We start from the raw sequence: 17,249 nt of genomic DNA on the forward strand, positions 1-17,249 counted from the left end.
CATTCTATCAATAAATACCCGAGGGTCCTCGTTTGGATTTGCTCTAGTGAATACCGGAGGGTCTAAATTAATGAAGTCAGAACCCTCGCACTAACGAACCTATCTGCATGAACAATACCTATTTCCTACCGCCGAGCCTGCGGTTACTAATTGGGTTAATTGCTAAATAGCATGTCTCATCTCCTGACCTGGTGCATCCAGTTGAGGTGCTGAATGTACAGGGGCGGGCACTGGAGTTCGTGCCCCTCGGAGCTCTTCTAGAAAGGGAGAGGTATGTGAAGTCTAAGATGGAAACTCACCATGAGACTCTTCCCGAGCCCTGGTAAGTTATGGCGCTCGACTCTAGTCTCACCAGCTACGGACTTTCCCTTCTAGGCAGCTGTAGACTTTGGAGGCATCGCTAAAAATATCACATATCGTTAGGAACATGAATTTCTTATATTGCACGATCTAGGATAAGAAGGGAGGATAACATCCTATATGTCATGTAGCCTCCTGTTTATAAGTGTGGTACAGAACACACCCATAAACAAGACTCTACTAGACATGGTCTATAGACAACCCTAGGACAAAATTGCTCTAATACCACTTTTGTCACGACCCAAACCGACGGGCCGCGATGGGTGCCCGAGTCTTACCTGTCAAACACTCCTAAGCATGCGTCTAAGATATAAACCTGAATAACATCTGCTGAATTATGAGAATAATGTACATGAAGGAACTCTACCCCTAAAGGCATACACACATATACGTGAAACATACGTAGGGCGAGCCGACAAGGATGCTATAGACAACTATACATCTCAAAACAGGAAGCCGGCAAGGCCACATACTACCCAACTAGACATACTGTCTACAGACCTCTAAAGGAAACATAACTATACAAAGACAAGACTGAGCCACGTCATACTCTCGCTGATCAGGTGGAGCATGCCAACTCTCGCTGATCAGGGATCCTAAGAAGGGGGACTATCAGCTTGCCTACTTGCACCTGCGGGCATGAAACACAGGCCTTATGAAATAGGGTGTCAGTACGAAAAATGTACTAAGTATGTAAAGCATCAAAATTAGTATGTAAAAGATATAGATGAAACATGGAATATAGAAACACGTCTTTAAATCTGAATAGCTTTGTAAATTCTAAAATATTTATAATGTCATGCACGTGCGTATAAATGTAGTGCCATGCATAGGTATGGATGTACATTATATCATCAAGCCACTAAGGGCATCCCATCATAACATCTTGGTCATTGTGGGCAACATCATCAACATATACCAGTTGATCAGGTGGTGGTGCGTATATAACACTGTAACCTTTTCCCATATCCCATATACATATATTTACATATATACGAGTATATAACGTCATCTGGTCATGGGTCAATGCACATGTATAAATGGGTGAAATGCATGAAAAAGACATAAAAATCTCAATATTCCTTCTGGATAAACTTTTTTTTAACTGCATATTATTTTGAGATCCATGAACAGAAGATAATGATAATTCTCATAGGGAATCAAGAATATAGACACCCCTAGTATCTCTATAAATAGAGTAAATTATGGAAACTATGTGTTTGCTCGTTTCTTCAGTATAATTTGGACCATGCCAAAAGAAAGAAGGGATGGCCTTGACATACCTGGAGTAGGTAAACTCCGTATACTATTCTTGGCGAAGATTACACTATACTCTTTTGTAATCGCAAAATTTTACGTTGCTAAAGCTTTAACAATTTTCGTTGGATTGGTTTGAAGAATTTCGTTACTTAAGGAAGTATTCACTTTCTGGTTAAAAATGTTTGGGAGATGAAAAGGTTAACACTTTCTAAGAAATGGAAAATGACAGAAATGGCTAACGTTCCTATTCCTTTGATTATGGAGTCTTTTGAATGAAATATTGTCTTGGTTATTTAAAACTACTATACTATAAAAGGTGTCTTCATTATAAGGCATTAGGTTGCCACCTCTCAAATGACTTTAAGAGTCATTGTCTTGGTAGGGAGGGCTGCCACGTGGTGGGTGGGCAAGATTATTTTAAAATATTAAATTACTTAATTAGGTAATATCCCACTACCTGATAATTAACCAATTACCCACGTAATTAAAAATTGTCTAAAATTACTTTAAATTCTATTTATGTTTAATACACTTTATATATCCTACTATCATGGTCATAGTACCTTTTATAGTACTAGTCCATAATTATCAGGTATTATTGCTCGACCAGTATTTTATCCCAAATTGGTCACTTTCAACGAAACTTGTTTTCTTTAATTCGTGTACCCTTTATCCTTCATGACACTTATTTATCTCTTATTATAATTAGCGTAAATATGTTAACGTCAAGATGATCTTATCCCCGAGTTTACGTTAATTAACTGAAGACGAAAATTTTAACGTACGAAAATGCGAGATGTAACAATTTAGATCAGCTACCTTACAGTGCATCACCAGCTCCTATCAGTGCACCTCCGCTCCAGAGTTTTCAGGGTGGTTACTCAGGCCGTCAGGGTTAGTTTTAGGGTCAGTAGTCCCAGCATCCGAGGACTTGTTATACTTGTGGCGATCCGAGGCACATTGCTAGATTTTGCCCTCGAGCGTCGAGCAGTTCTCAGCATCAGGGTTCTCGTTCTATGGTCCAGGCACCGGGTGTTCCACCGCCCGCTCATCCATCTAGGGGCAGGGCTCGGGCAGCTAAAGGTGGAGGTATAGGTGTTAGAGGTGGAGGTCAGGTCGCTAGAGGTAGAGGCCAGCCAGTAGGAGGCCATCCCAGGGACATAGTTCAGAGTGGTGGGGCCCAGCCTCGATGTTATGCTATTCCAGCCAGGCCTGAGGCTGAGGCATCTGATGTCATTATCATAGGTACGGTTTCAGTTTGCAATAGAGACACATCAGTTCTATTTGGTCTAGGGTCTACATACTCCTATGTGCCATCTTATTTTGCCTCGTATTTTGTTGTGCCTCGTGATTCTTTGAGTACTCGTGTATATGTGTCCACACAAGTGGGTGATTATATTGTTGTAGATTGTTGTTTATCGCTCTTGTGTGGTTATTATTTGGGGTTTTGAGACCCGAGTAGATCTCCTACTCCTCGATATAGTTGATTTCGATGTTATTTTGGGGATGGTTTGGTTGTCACCTTACCATGCTATATTGGACTGTCATGCCAAGACTGTGACTTAACCTTATCGGTGTTGCCTCTATTGGAGTGGAGAGGGACTCTTGGTCATTCTTCTATTAGGGTCATTTCTTATATGAAGGCTCGGCGTATGGTCGAGAAGGGGTGTTTGTCTTACTTGGCATATGTTCATGATTCTAGTGCTGAGGTTCCTTCTATGGATTCTATGCCAGTTGTTTGGAAGTTTCCAGGGGTTTTTCCTGCAGACCTGCCGGGGATGCTACCAAACAGGGATATCGACTTTTGCATTGATTTGGCTCCGGGCACTCAGCACATTTCTATTCTTCCATATCGTATGGCCTCGCCAAAGTTGAAAGAATTGAAGGAGCAGCTACAAAACTTGCTTGATAAGGGCTTTATCAGGCCTAGTGTCTCGCCCTGGGGTGCACCGGTGTTGTTTGTTAAGAAGAAGGATGGATCGATAAGGATGTGTATTGATTATCGGTAGTTCAACAAAGTCACCATCAAGAATAAGTATCCATTGCTGAGGATTGATGATTTGTTTGATCAGCTTCAGGGTGCCAAAGTGTTTTCGAAGATTGATTTAAGATCGGGATACACCAATTGAGGTTTAGGTCATCGATTTCCCTAAGACAGCTTTTCGCACTCGGTACGAGCATTACGAGTTTCTAGTGATGTCATTTGGGTTGACAAATGGCCCAACAGCGTTCATGGATTTGATTAACCGAGTGTTCAGGCCGTATCTGGATTCCTTCGTGATTGTCTTTATTAATGATATTTTGATCTACTCCCGCAGCCGAGAGGAGCATGAGCAACATCTTCGAGTCATTCTTCAGACTCCAAGAGACAGTCAGTTGTATGCTATTCAAAATGTGAGTTTTGGTTGGTTTCAGTTTCTTTCTTGGGTCATGTTGTATCGGCGGAGGGCATTCAAGTAGACCCGAAGAAGATAGAGGTAGTCAAGGACTGGACTAGACTCATATTAGCTACAGAGATCCGGAGTTTCTTGGGTTTGGCGGTTTATTTCCATCGATTTGTGGAGGGGTTTTCATCTATAGCAGCCCTGATGACCAAGTTGACCTAGAAGGGTGCCAAGTTCCGGTGGTCAGATGAGTGTAAGGCGAGCTTTCAGAAGCTCAAGACACCTTTGACTATGGCACCGGTGTTGGTTTTGCCACAGGTTCAGGGCCATATATAGTATATTGTGATGCATCTCGTATTGGACTTGGTGTGGTGTTGATGCAGAATGGCAAGGTTATTGCATATGCATCACGATAGTTGAAGATTCACGAGAAAAATTATCCGGTTCACGATTTGGAGCTAGCAGCCATTGTTCACGCGCTGAAGATTTGGAGGCATTATTTATATGGCGTCTCATGTGAGGTGTTCATGGATCACAAGAGTTTGAAGTATTTGTTCAAGCAAAAGGAGCTAAATTTGAGGCAAATGAGGTGGTTGGAGCTATTGAAATACTATGATATCACCATCTTGTATCATCCGGGGAAGGCCAATGTTGTGGCCGATGCTTTGAGTAAGAAGTTGGCTAGTATGGGTAGCCTTGCATATATTCCCGTCGGTGAGAGACCTCATGCTTTGGATGTTCAGGCTTTGGCCAACCAGTTCGTGAGGTTAGATGTTTTTGAGCCCAGCCATGTTCTAGCTTGCATAGTCGCTCGTTCTTCGTTATTTGAGCGTATCAGGGATCGACAGTATGATGATCCTCATTTTCTTGTCCTTAGGGACACAATGTGGCACGGAGGTGCCAAGTAGGTTACAGTTGGAGATGACGGAGTCTTGGGTATGCTGGGTCGAGTTTGTGTGCCTAATGTGGATGGACTTTATGAGTTGATTCTAGAGGAGGCCCATAGTTCCCGATATTTTATCCATCCAGGCGCTACTAAGATATATTAGGACTTGCCGCAGAATTATTGGTGGAGGAGGATGAAGAAAGATATTATTGTATATGTAGCTCGATGTCTGAATTGTCAGCAGTTAAAGTACGACCATTAGAGACCTAGTGGTTTGCTTCAGAAGATTGATATTCCTAAGTGTAAGTGGGAGCGTATCACTATGGACTTCGTTGTTGGACTCCCACAGATTTAAAGGAAGTTTGATGTAGTGTGGGTTATTGTGGATAGGCTGACTAAGTCAGCGCATTTAATTCTTGTGGCAGTTTCCTATTCTTCGGATCAGTTGGCAGAGATCTATATCCGTGAGGTTGTTTGTCTTCATGGAGTGCCCATGTCTATCATTTCTAATCGAGGTACGCAGTTAACCTCGCATTTCTGGAGGGCAGTACAACATGAGTTGGATATGCGGGTTGAGTTGAGTATAGCATTTCATCCTCAGATGGACGGACATTCCTAGTGTATTATTCAGATTTTGGAGGATATGCTTCGGGCATGTGTTATTGACTTTGGAGGTTCTTGGGATTAGTTCTTGCCATTAGCGGAGTTTGCCTACAACAACAACTACCAGTCGAGCATCCAGATGGCTCCCTATGAGGCATTATATGGTAGACGGTGTTGATCGCCAGTTAGGTGGTTTGAGCCGGGAGAGGCTCGATTGTTGGGTATAAATTTGCTTCAGGATGCCTTGGAAAAGGTTAAGATAATTCATAATAGGCTTTGTATAGCTCAGTCCAGGCAGAAGAGTTACGTCGATCATACGGTTCGTGATGTGGCATTCATGGTCGTAGAGAGAGTGCTGCTTCGAGCGTCGCCCATGGATAGTGTGATGAGATTTGGGAAGAAGGGCAAGCTAAACCCTAGGTTCATCGGACCTTTTGAGATCCTTGATCGAGTGGGAGAGGTGGCTTACAGACTTGTGTTTGCCATCGAGTTTATTAGTTGTGCATCTAGTGTTTCATGTGTCCATGCTTCGTAAGTATCACAGCGATCCATCCCATGTGTTAGACTTAGCACTGTCCAGTTGGACAAGGACTTGACCTATGAGGAGGAGCTGGTAGCTATTCTAGACTACCAGGTTCGTCAGTTAAGGTCGAAGAATTTCCCTTTAGTTAGTGTGCAGTGGAGAGGTCAGCCTGTTGAGGCAGCGACCTGGGAGTTCGAGTCCGATATATGGAACAGATATCCCCATTTTTCACCGATTCAGATACTTTTCTATGTTCATTCGAGGACGAATGGTTGTTTTAGAGGTGGAAATGTGATGACCCAAAGGGTTATCTTGTATTTTAGAATCCAAATCCGGATTCTGAGGCTTGAAAACTTCATTTTCTTTCTCTTCGATTTGCGTGCGCTATCTAGCGCATTCCCAGAAAGCTTTTATGTGAAATTTAAGAAAAATATTGAATTTAGCCTTTAAAATTGATTAAAGTTGATTTCAGTCAACATTTTTGGTAAACAAATCCGGACCCATAATTTGACGGTCCCGTAGGGTCCGTAGTAAAATATGGGACTTAGGCGTATGCACAGAATCGAATCTCGAGGTCCCTAGCCCGAGAAAAGAATTTTTTAAAGAAAATTGTTTGATAGAAAATCATCAAAAATCGGACCTCAAATGGCCCCTCAAATCCTCAATTAAAACTCTCCAATTTCAAGCCCTAATCTCCCAATTTCTTCTCAAATTTCCCCACTCATATCATGATTAAGCAAGAGAATAATTGCCATAAACACAAGATACAAGGTCCAAGTAGCTTGCCTCACTGAAAACACTTGATTCCCCCTTGAAATCATTGCTTGGAGCTTTAAAATCGACCAAAAATGGTGTAAGAATAACCAAAATTCGAGAAAGGTGGCTCTTATAGTTTCTGCCCAGGAGACTCGCACCTGCGGTCCAAATGAGCTCACCAGCGCTACCGCATCTGCAGTTCATTAAGCGCACTTGTGGATACCACTTACCCGCAAACTACCGCATCTGCGGCTAGACACTCACACCTGCGGCCCCGCTGGTGCGATAAAATCACCGCACCTGCGATCAAGCTTCAACTGGTCCAAAACCACATCTGTGGCCTTCCTTACGCTTCTGCGATCTCGCACCTGCGGTCCTAAATCCGCAGGTGCGGAAATAACTGAAGCAGCAAATGTCAGATGTACCAACTTAATTCCAACTCTTCCGTCAACCAACTAAATTCATCTCGAGGCCCTCGGGACCTCAATCAAAAGCACCAACAAGTCACATATCCACAAACGAACCTAGTCGAACCTTTTGAGCACTCAAAACAATATAAAAACACCAAATCGCCCTCGGATTCAAGCGTAAGGATTTCCAAACTTTCGAAATCCATAACCGATCAAAAAATGCATCGAACCTCACCCGAGTGACCTGAAATTTTGCACACACGTCACAAATGACACAACGAACCTACTCTAATGTCCGAAATTCCATTCCAAGCCCGATATCAAGATTTCCATTGTCGACCGAAAAATGCCAAATTTCCAATTTCACCAATTCAAGCCTAAATCTAGCACGGAATTCCAAAATACATTCCGAATATGCTTCTAAGTCAAAAATCACCTGACGGAGCTAACCAATTCATAAAAATCAAAATTTGATATCGAATACTAAGAAGTAAAGACTGGGTAATACCTTTCAAATTTAAAGCTTCAAGTTGAGAATCATTCTTCCATATCTATTTCGATTAACCTGAAAACCACAACCGACGATTTACGTAAGTCATAATACATCATACGGGACTGGTCATGCTCGAGAACTGGCAAGCGAAGTGCAAATGCTAAAAACGACCGGTCGGGTCGTTGCATCGTCCCCTACTTAAACATACGTTCGTCCTCGAACATGTCCAGAGTTGTTTCAAAAGCCAACAAATCATTGTATAACCTTACCAAGCACATACCCGGGGGTGATACCATGTTACCCTATCCTATATAGGTCCGATAACACAACATAACCGAAATTTCATTATTCACCCTAACCCATAACCTTAGAACCAAATTTCCACTTCCGAAATTATCTATAAGATCAGAATCTCACATCTATATACTGAATAAGTCTGAACACGCTATATCAATCCATAACTGCAATTCAAGATGAAATCACATGATATACCACACAACTAAAACTCTCATAGCGATAACTTCTAATCACAGCAGTTGCTCACAACAACACAATACCTGTAATAAACCTCTTATTAAACAAAACCCCATTCCAACACTTTCGTGTACTACCAATGATGAAAGAAACACGTAGAAGGTCATAACCATTTCTTATATCAACCAGTCATGAAGCTCCCTCTCCTTTGGCAAGGACCATGGTAAATTTCTAAGCTGAATCCCCAAATTATCCTTCCAACATGCTGAAATTGAATCTGATAGTATTCATTCGAGATCCTAATGACCTCATCTCATCCGATACGGCTACTCTAGTGACACGACACATCGATACAATCTCAAGCCACAACCCGTGCAACTCGTGCACCAATAAGCAATAATCCAAATGTACTCAAATCATGGAAAGTGTATCAATTGAGAGAGCTGTACCGCAAGCTTACAAGTACCACCACAACACGATGCTAAGAACTCATCACACACCGTAGGACTAAAACACATGAATCTAACCCAAAGGTTCATACCTCCACATAACTTTACTGCAATGCGCGACCCTTTCCAAACACTGGTCCACATGAATCACCTCAAGCCACTAGGATCAAAGTCAACAGCCACACACCATTTGATGTATAGTACCAAAAGTGAAACACCATAACCATGGAGAGAAACGACGCAATGTCATACCAGTCCGAGAGGACATATCCAATGTGCAATCAATCATGCAACACCCGAATACCCGTCTCACTCAAATTCTGCTATACAACCCAAATGGAACTGCACCATATGTGCATATAACCAAAAAATCATGACTCCTCGCAACACAAAAAAGTAACTCAAAGATCAATCCAGAATGCGAATAAGCTTAATGACAATTGAACGGCACATCCATCAATAATAACAATTCGGAGTCAACCAAGTCGACTCGATGCAGAACACACATCCATACTGGCCTACTCATGAACCTTTTATAAAGGAGTTCCTGGAGCTACTCTTTCAACTCCCTTAACTTCTTTGGTCCTATACAATATGGTAAAATAGAAATGGACCGAGTGCCCGGCTCCAATTCAATACCGAAATCAATAACCCTATCCGACGGCATGCCCGACAAGTCTACATGAAACACATCCGGAAGATCCCTCACCACCGGAACTGAATCAATGGTAGGAGTGTCTGCACTGACATCCCTCACGAATGCCAAATAAGAAAGACAACCCTTCCTAACCATCCTCTGGGTTTTTAAAAAAAATGAAAACACTCTACTGGAAACATAATTCGTCAAACCTCGCCACTCAATTCGTGGCATCCCTGACTTAGCCAACATCATCATCTTAGTGTAACAGTCTAGTACAGCACAATATCACATCAAAATCTACCATACCAAGAAACAAAGGATCCACTCGGGTTTCGAAACTTCATAGTCACCACACAAGGCCGAAACACGTGACCCACAACCACAACATAACCTGTTTATGAGAACTCCCCGTCTCCAAATCCATATAGCACACGAATCACCATATCCGATCCCATTCCATCGTCCGAATATATAAGACACCTCTAATAACCAATCATTCCACGAGAGATACTCCTATAATTCTTCTATGCCCCCAAGAAAACTCGAATATCAGTAGTCGATCATATAAGAGAGTGCTGCAATACCAATGACGTATCATTAACTCGATTACATTGCCCTTTTTAAAATGTATACCCTCATCAAGCCACACCAATTAGTAATATCATATGCCTAATCATCTGAAACTACCTGTGTTGCCTAAGAATTTATGACTTTCCTTTCAGAACTGAACCGTGACCTTACACATGCTAATGTCAATCCTACACAACATACCGCACATACTATGACATCTTATAATAAATGTGATAACTTCATAATCCACTCCAAACCACAAACAACTATGTACTCAACTAGCCAAGAACATTCCATTTGATCCCATCTAGAAGAAAATCACTATTCATCACATGCTCCTCATGCCAGCAAAAAATATACATCTCTAACCGTGTAGAAAACCATCAAGAACTCTCCGAATCCCATTTGCACCAAATCGAACCGTCAGGATTGAATCCTTTTAACTCAACCAAGTTGTGCAGGTCACCAAAAACCCAAGAGAATTTCCATGAAACACCTGTAGAAACTCATTACTTCATATGCACCCAAAGAACTAATCATAACCCTTACCATACCGATCCACCCTAGTAGTAAGTAGTTCTATTTATCTAAGTTCCTTTTAAATTACCTTCAAATTGATACTTCTCCTTGACATAATACCGCAATCCTCAACCCAGACTCACCACACGATACCCAAGCATAATACTACACCGTCTAATGGCTCATAAGTCGTTGATTACTCTCTTAAATATTCACAAAAAGCAGCACATTCAAAATACTTACCCTGAAGAGACTTCCTGCGAATTCAAAGCCATTACCTTCACTTTCCTGATACTGATATGCAGAATCCATAATTGATATAGAAATGCCACAAGTCTTGACATCCTCCAATGAAAACCTCAACTTCTAGCCAAATACGCATCCTAAATATCTCTAATTATTCTCGGGAGCCATCTACTTTACTCAGGTTTCAAATAAACTAATCAAATGAATCGAACGACCTGTGCCCTATTAGTAAAGCAACACCTAAGGAAGTAACCCATTCTTCTAATATATACTAATCCATATCTATTCCATCCCTTACGACAAAAAACTAATTCATTCAATGATTTCTCATATACCTATAAAGCATAACACACCATTATCCAAAATTTTCTATACTTGAGCTATCCTCCATCTCAACCTCGAGGATTTATCTTAAGCTACAACTGATTCGCTGGTATACCACAAACTAAAATTAATACGACACATAACCGTGGAATCAACTAGTCAATAGCAACCTCCCCCACTTAGCTCAAAGCCATACGTCAAAGCACACAAAAACTCACAATGCTCATACTCTATTACTGCCATAATACCAGAGTGAAATTTAACTAAATCCTACATAAGCTCGTGCAACACAAACCATCTAGTACTTCAAATCATTTGCAAATCTTGCATTCACCATTGTAATGGTCAAGACAACTCCCATACGCGATCCAAACTCAAATTGCAACACATATATTTTACTAGTAAAAGAGGTCTTCCAACAAATAACATAAGGGTCACACAAACTTCAGAACACTTCGCAGGAGATAACCCTCCTGCTTCGCCTCAAAATAATATCTCTTTATACCCTTCCACTGTCATAAACATCACATAATCACTTAATTCTTCCTGAGTCTGAACTCATATCACAACGTGAAATCTACTATACTCCCCAACTAGAATACATGAAAAGATCTTTCAACACACCCACAACTCGGGGCTATGCATCAAATCACGGTAGAAATCAAGCACTAGATAGTTCTTTCTACCCTCAAGCATACCCTTCTCGTCACATTCAAATCCTATGAAAACATTTCGCAGTCACATCATACTCATCATATAGCTACCAGCCATCACTTCCACTACTAGGGACACTATTGAACATATAAATCCAAAAGCATATGCTCACACAATCAATACCTCAGTGCTCAAGCTACAAGCAGAGCCCGACCTCAAGTCCTCCAGACTCGCCCAACATCAACATACAGAAATCACATCTCGCCCATCGATCAGGGAATCACAAGCCGTTGATACACAACTGATACCGAGCGCTCATGCGCACATACGACCGCGTGGAAGGAATTCAAAGAATTACATTTCAAGCTGAATCAATGACGCACGATAAGAATTCAAGAATGTGAGATTTCCTAAATGTTCCGCAGCCTCTCGAAGATAAATACAGACGTCTCCGTACCGACCTGCGAGACTCTACTAAACTTGCTCATGAATCGTGAGACCTATGTAACCTAGGCTCTGATACCAACTTGTCAGGACCCCAAAACCAACCTGGTCATGATGGCGCCTATCATGGAACTAGGTCAGCCGACACAATCCCAAAACAAATCAATATTTTCATTATTATCATAAAATCAAAGCTATTTAAAAATAAACCTTTATAAAGTGTTTATAACAAAACAACAATGCAGAAAGAAAGCCCGACATCAGGGTGTCACTAGTCATAAGCATCTACTACAACTGTCTGACAATATCAAGACCAACATAGCCGAGAAAATCACTGAATACAACTAAGCAAGAATAAGGAGGTAACAAAGCAGGGTTGCGATCGCCAGACAACTACCTTCTAACTCTGATGAACCTACCACTGAGTAATCAACACCCGCTACCAGGTCCAGAAATACCTGAATCTGCACACAGGATGCATGGAGTAATGTGAGTACGCCAACTCAGTAAGTAATAAAGGTAAATAAAGACCAAGCAGTAAGAAAACAACATAATCTACATTATAACACCACTATAAGTACAATATTTTTCCAAGACAGTATATAAATCAAATCATCTCGTTAAAAATCCAATTTCAGTAAAAATCCTTTGAAAACGTCTTTCAACAATTTTTCAAACGAAGTGATAAAATAGTGAGTAAAACTAGAGTAAAAAAATCAGCTCCTCGGGCAAAGCTCACTCGTATATAGCTCCTCGGGCAACATGAATCACAAACAACCCCCTGGGAAAGACTTGTATCATAAACTGCCCCTCGGGAATAACATCAATCAAAACTAGCCCCTCGATCCACCTTACAATCACTCGTAATTAGCCCCTCGGAACAACATTTATCAAGATCAGCCCCTTGGGAAATATCATATAACTCACTCTAGGTACCCGCGCTCACTGGGGGTGTTCAGACTCCGGAGGGGCTCCTACAGGCCAAACGCTATAACAAGTCATCTCGTGGCATAAATCAATCAGGCCCTTGGCCTCATAACAATAAGCCACCTTGTGGTATAAATCAATCAGGCCCTCGGCCTCACAATATCATGAATTAGTAACAACATGCTGCAGCGTGCAGCCCAATCCTATAACATCCTCACAACATAGGCCCTCAACATCACTCAGTCAGAAACCTCTCAAGCCACTCGGGCTAACAGTAAAACAAGGTGTTCAGCCCAAAATATCATTTATAATATCAAAACTAAGTAAATAAGGTTAAGTTATGAAATCAGTAAAACACAACATGATTTAGTACAAATACTAAGTCAAAATAGTGAGAAATAGTAGTAAAAAAACCCTAAGGGTCCAAACAGTTGGCACGAGGCCCAAATACGGTATTCAGCCCAAAACATAGTAATACTTTCCAAAACACAATAGTATCAAATAGTTTTCAATCAAATACGCGACTTAATAGTCGTACGGGATGGACCCAGTCACAATCCCCAACGGTGCATGCCCCCACGCTCGTCATCTAGCATGTGCGTCACCTCAAAGTAGTGAAACGATGTGCAATCCGGGGTTTCATACCCTTAGGACAAGATTTACAATCATTACTTACCTCAAACCGGACCAAAATCTACACCGCGATGCTCTTGCCTCTCGAATCGGCCTCAAATCGCCCTGAATCTATCCAGAAATCAGGATCATATCATCAATACATGCCAAAGGAACAAAACCCATACGAAAATTATCAAATTAGACTCAAAATCCCGAATTTGCTCAAATCCGGCCCCCGAGCCCACCTCTCGGAATCCAAAAAAAATTACAAAACTAGAAGCTCCTTTCACTCCCGAGTCTATACATACCAAAATCATCACAATCGGCCCTCAAATGGCTCCTCAAATCCCCAATTAAAACTCTCCAATTTCAAGCCCTAATCTCCCAATTTCTTCTCAAATTTTCCCACTAATATCATGACTAAGCAAGGGAATAATTGCCATAAACACAAGATATAAGGTCCAAGTAGCTTACCTCACTGAAAACACTTGATTCCCCCTTGAAATCACTTCTTGAAGCTCCAAAATCGACCAAAACTGGTGGAAGAATAACCAAAATTTGCGAAGGGTGGCTTTTATAGTTTCTGCCCAAAAGACTCGCACCTGCGGTCCAAATGAGCGCACATGTGCTCCCACATCTGCGGTCTACTAAGCGCACCTGTGGATTCCACTTACCCGTAAACTTCTGCATCTGCGGCTACACACTCACACCTGAGGCCCCGCTGGTGCGATAAAATCACCGCACCTGTGATCAAGCTTCAATTGGCCCAAAATCGCATCTGTGGCCTTCCTCACGCATCTACGACCTCGCACCTGCCGTCCTAAATCCGTAGGTGCGGAAATAACAGAACAACAAATTTCAGTTGCACCAACTCAATTCCAACTCTTCCGTCAACCAACTAAATTCATCCCGAGGCCCTCGGGTCCTCAACCAAAAGCACCAACAAGTCACATATAAACACACGAACCTAGTCGAACATTTGGAACACTCAAAACAACATCAAAATACCAAATCACCCTCGGATTCAAGCCTAAGAATTTCCAAACTTACGAATTCCGCAATAGATCCAAAAACGCATCAAACTACACCCGAATGACGTGAAATTTTGCACACACATCACAAATGACACAACAAACCTACTCCAATTTCCGAAATTCCATTCCGACCGATATCACGATTTCCAGTGCCAACCGAAAAAACCAAATTTCCAATTTTGCCTATTCAAGCCTAAATCTACCACGGACCTCCAAAATACATTCTGAATACTCTCCTAAGTCCAAACTCTCCCGACGGACCTAACCAAATCATAAAAATCCAAAATCCGATATCGAATATTAAGAAGTCAAGACTGGGTCAAACCTTTCAAATTTAAAGCTTTAAGTTGAGAATCATTCTTCCATATCTATTCCGATTAACCTGAAAACCACAACCGACGATTTACATAAGTCATAATACATTATACGCGGCTGGTCATGCCCGAGAATTGGCAAGCGAAGTGCAAATGCTAAAACGACCGGTCGGGTCGTTACATCTTCCCCCACTTAAACATACGTTCGTCCTCTAACATTTCCAGAGTTGTTCCAAAAGCCAACAAATCGCTGTATAACCTTACCAAGCACATACCTGGGGGTGATACCATGCCACCCTTTCCTATATAGGTCCGATAGCACAACATAATTGAAATTTCACAATTCACCCTAACCCATAACCTTAGAACCAAATTTCCACTTCCAAAATTATCTATAAGATCAGAATCTCTCATCTATATACTGAATAAGTCTGAACACGCTATATCAAGCCATAACCGCAATTCAAGATGAAATCACATGATATACCACACAACTAAAACTCTCATAGCGATAACTTCTAATCACAGTAGTTGCTCACAACAACACAATACCTGTAATAAACCTCTTATTAAACAAAATCCCATTCCAACACTTTCGTGTACTACCAATGATGAAAGAAATACGCAGAAGGTCATAACCATTCCTTAGATCAACCAGTCATGAAGCTCCCTCTTCTTTGGCAAGGACTATGGTAAATTTCTAAGCTGAATCCCCATATTATCCTTCCAACATGTTGAAATCGAATCTGATAGTATACATTCGAGATCTCAATGACCTCATCTCATCCGATACGGCTGTAAGCACGTGATTTTTGCTTCACGGACAATCGCTCCAAAAGAAAATAAAAATAGTGACAAATGGCTTCGCTGTACAAATTTTTTCTTTTCGTGACATGTGTTGTTAGTCGTTTGTGGGTCTGTCCATTTTGCATCTAGTCATTATCAAACAAAAATACAAAAAAAATATGTGTCGTTAAAAGAAAATTCAAAAAAATATAAATATATGTGTGTCGTTCATTCTAGGTTGTGATTTAACTTACTTAAATATTTTTGTGATAATTATGTGGAAATGTTACAGTGTTGTTGATTTTAATTTCACTATTTTATTATTATCTCATTTTTGTTTAAAAGAAAAAAAAAGCAAAAGAGTGAAGGAAAATCGGTTTGGGCCCAAAAGAAATGAAACAAAAACAGGCCCAAACCAGCACTCAGACCCAGTCCAAGTCCAGGCCTGCCCAGGCACCTCCTGAAACGACGCCGTTTTCAGGTAAATCAATCTGAGCCGTCTGTCCAGTCCAATCCAACGGCTCAGGATCTCTTTCAGTAACCTATTTTCAAACCCGACCCAGGAACCAATCCGACCCAACCCCTCACTTAAACCAAACGACCCCGTTTAACTACCAAACGACCCCGTCTCATTTCTCACCCTCAGATCCAAGCCGTTGAGATCATCTGATCTAACGGCTCAGATCCAATCCCATAGACCATATATAAACCTTCCCTTACACCCCACGCCCCCTATACCAGCACCCCATCCCTTCGTCCCCAAGATCAAACCTGAAACCCCAAACCCTAGCAAGCCGCCCTAGTCTCCCTCGCCATTAAAGCCGGCAGCATGGACGCCGGTGGCCACCTCCTGAACACCCTAGGACCACCGCACACTCTTGAACATGGATCTACTATTCATTTGCCTATAATTGCGGGGCCCTCTAAATGTATATATTAAATACTTAGATTCCGGGACGAGCCGTTTAGCAAATTTCACGGCCCTACCCAAAATAATAATGCGCTAGTTGCTTTAGGCGCACCTTTAATAATTTAATTCTCCTAAACTCGGGTGCACATTTATGTGACCCAAATCTAAATCTCAACGAAATCGAAATGTGTCTCTAATCACGGGTGCATTGACTGTGACGTGGTCTGAGATGCATTTTCATGACGTTGCAAATTCATTTTTAAAATAACAAATGGGACGAGCCTCGCCGAATAAAAACACAAATTGCGGGGCCCTCAGTAAATACTTGTTTAAAATTACTTAGAATTCAGGAGGGTCGTTTAGCGAATTTCACGGCCTCCGCAAAATAATAACGCGATAGTCTCTTTAGGCGCGTGTTTAATAATTTACTTTCTTAAGCTCGGGTGTGCATTTCATGCGACCCAAAGCCAAATCTCAAAACATCAAATAAAATGCGTTCCGGATTGTGGGTGCATTTCATGTGACGCAGTCCAAAGACGTGTTTTAAGCGATGTTCACATTCTTGTAAAAACAATAATAATAAAGCGGTTAAAAGTTAAAATTTGCACATAAGTTCATACTTGTATAAAATCAGATAATCAAGCCGAATATAACAATTGAGCGACCGT

The sequence above is a fragment of the Nicotiana sylvestris genome, unplaced genomic scaffold (genome assembly GCF_000393655.2).
Source record: "Nicotiana sylvestris unplaced genomic scaffold, ASM39365v2 Un00004, whole genome shotgun sequence".
NCBI lineage: Eukaryota > Viridiplantae > Streptophyta > Magnoliopsida > Solanales > Solanaceae > Nicotiana > Nicotiana sylvestris.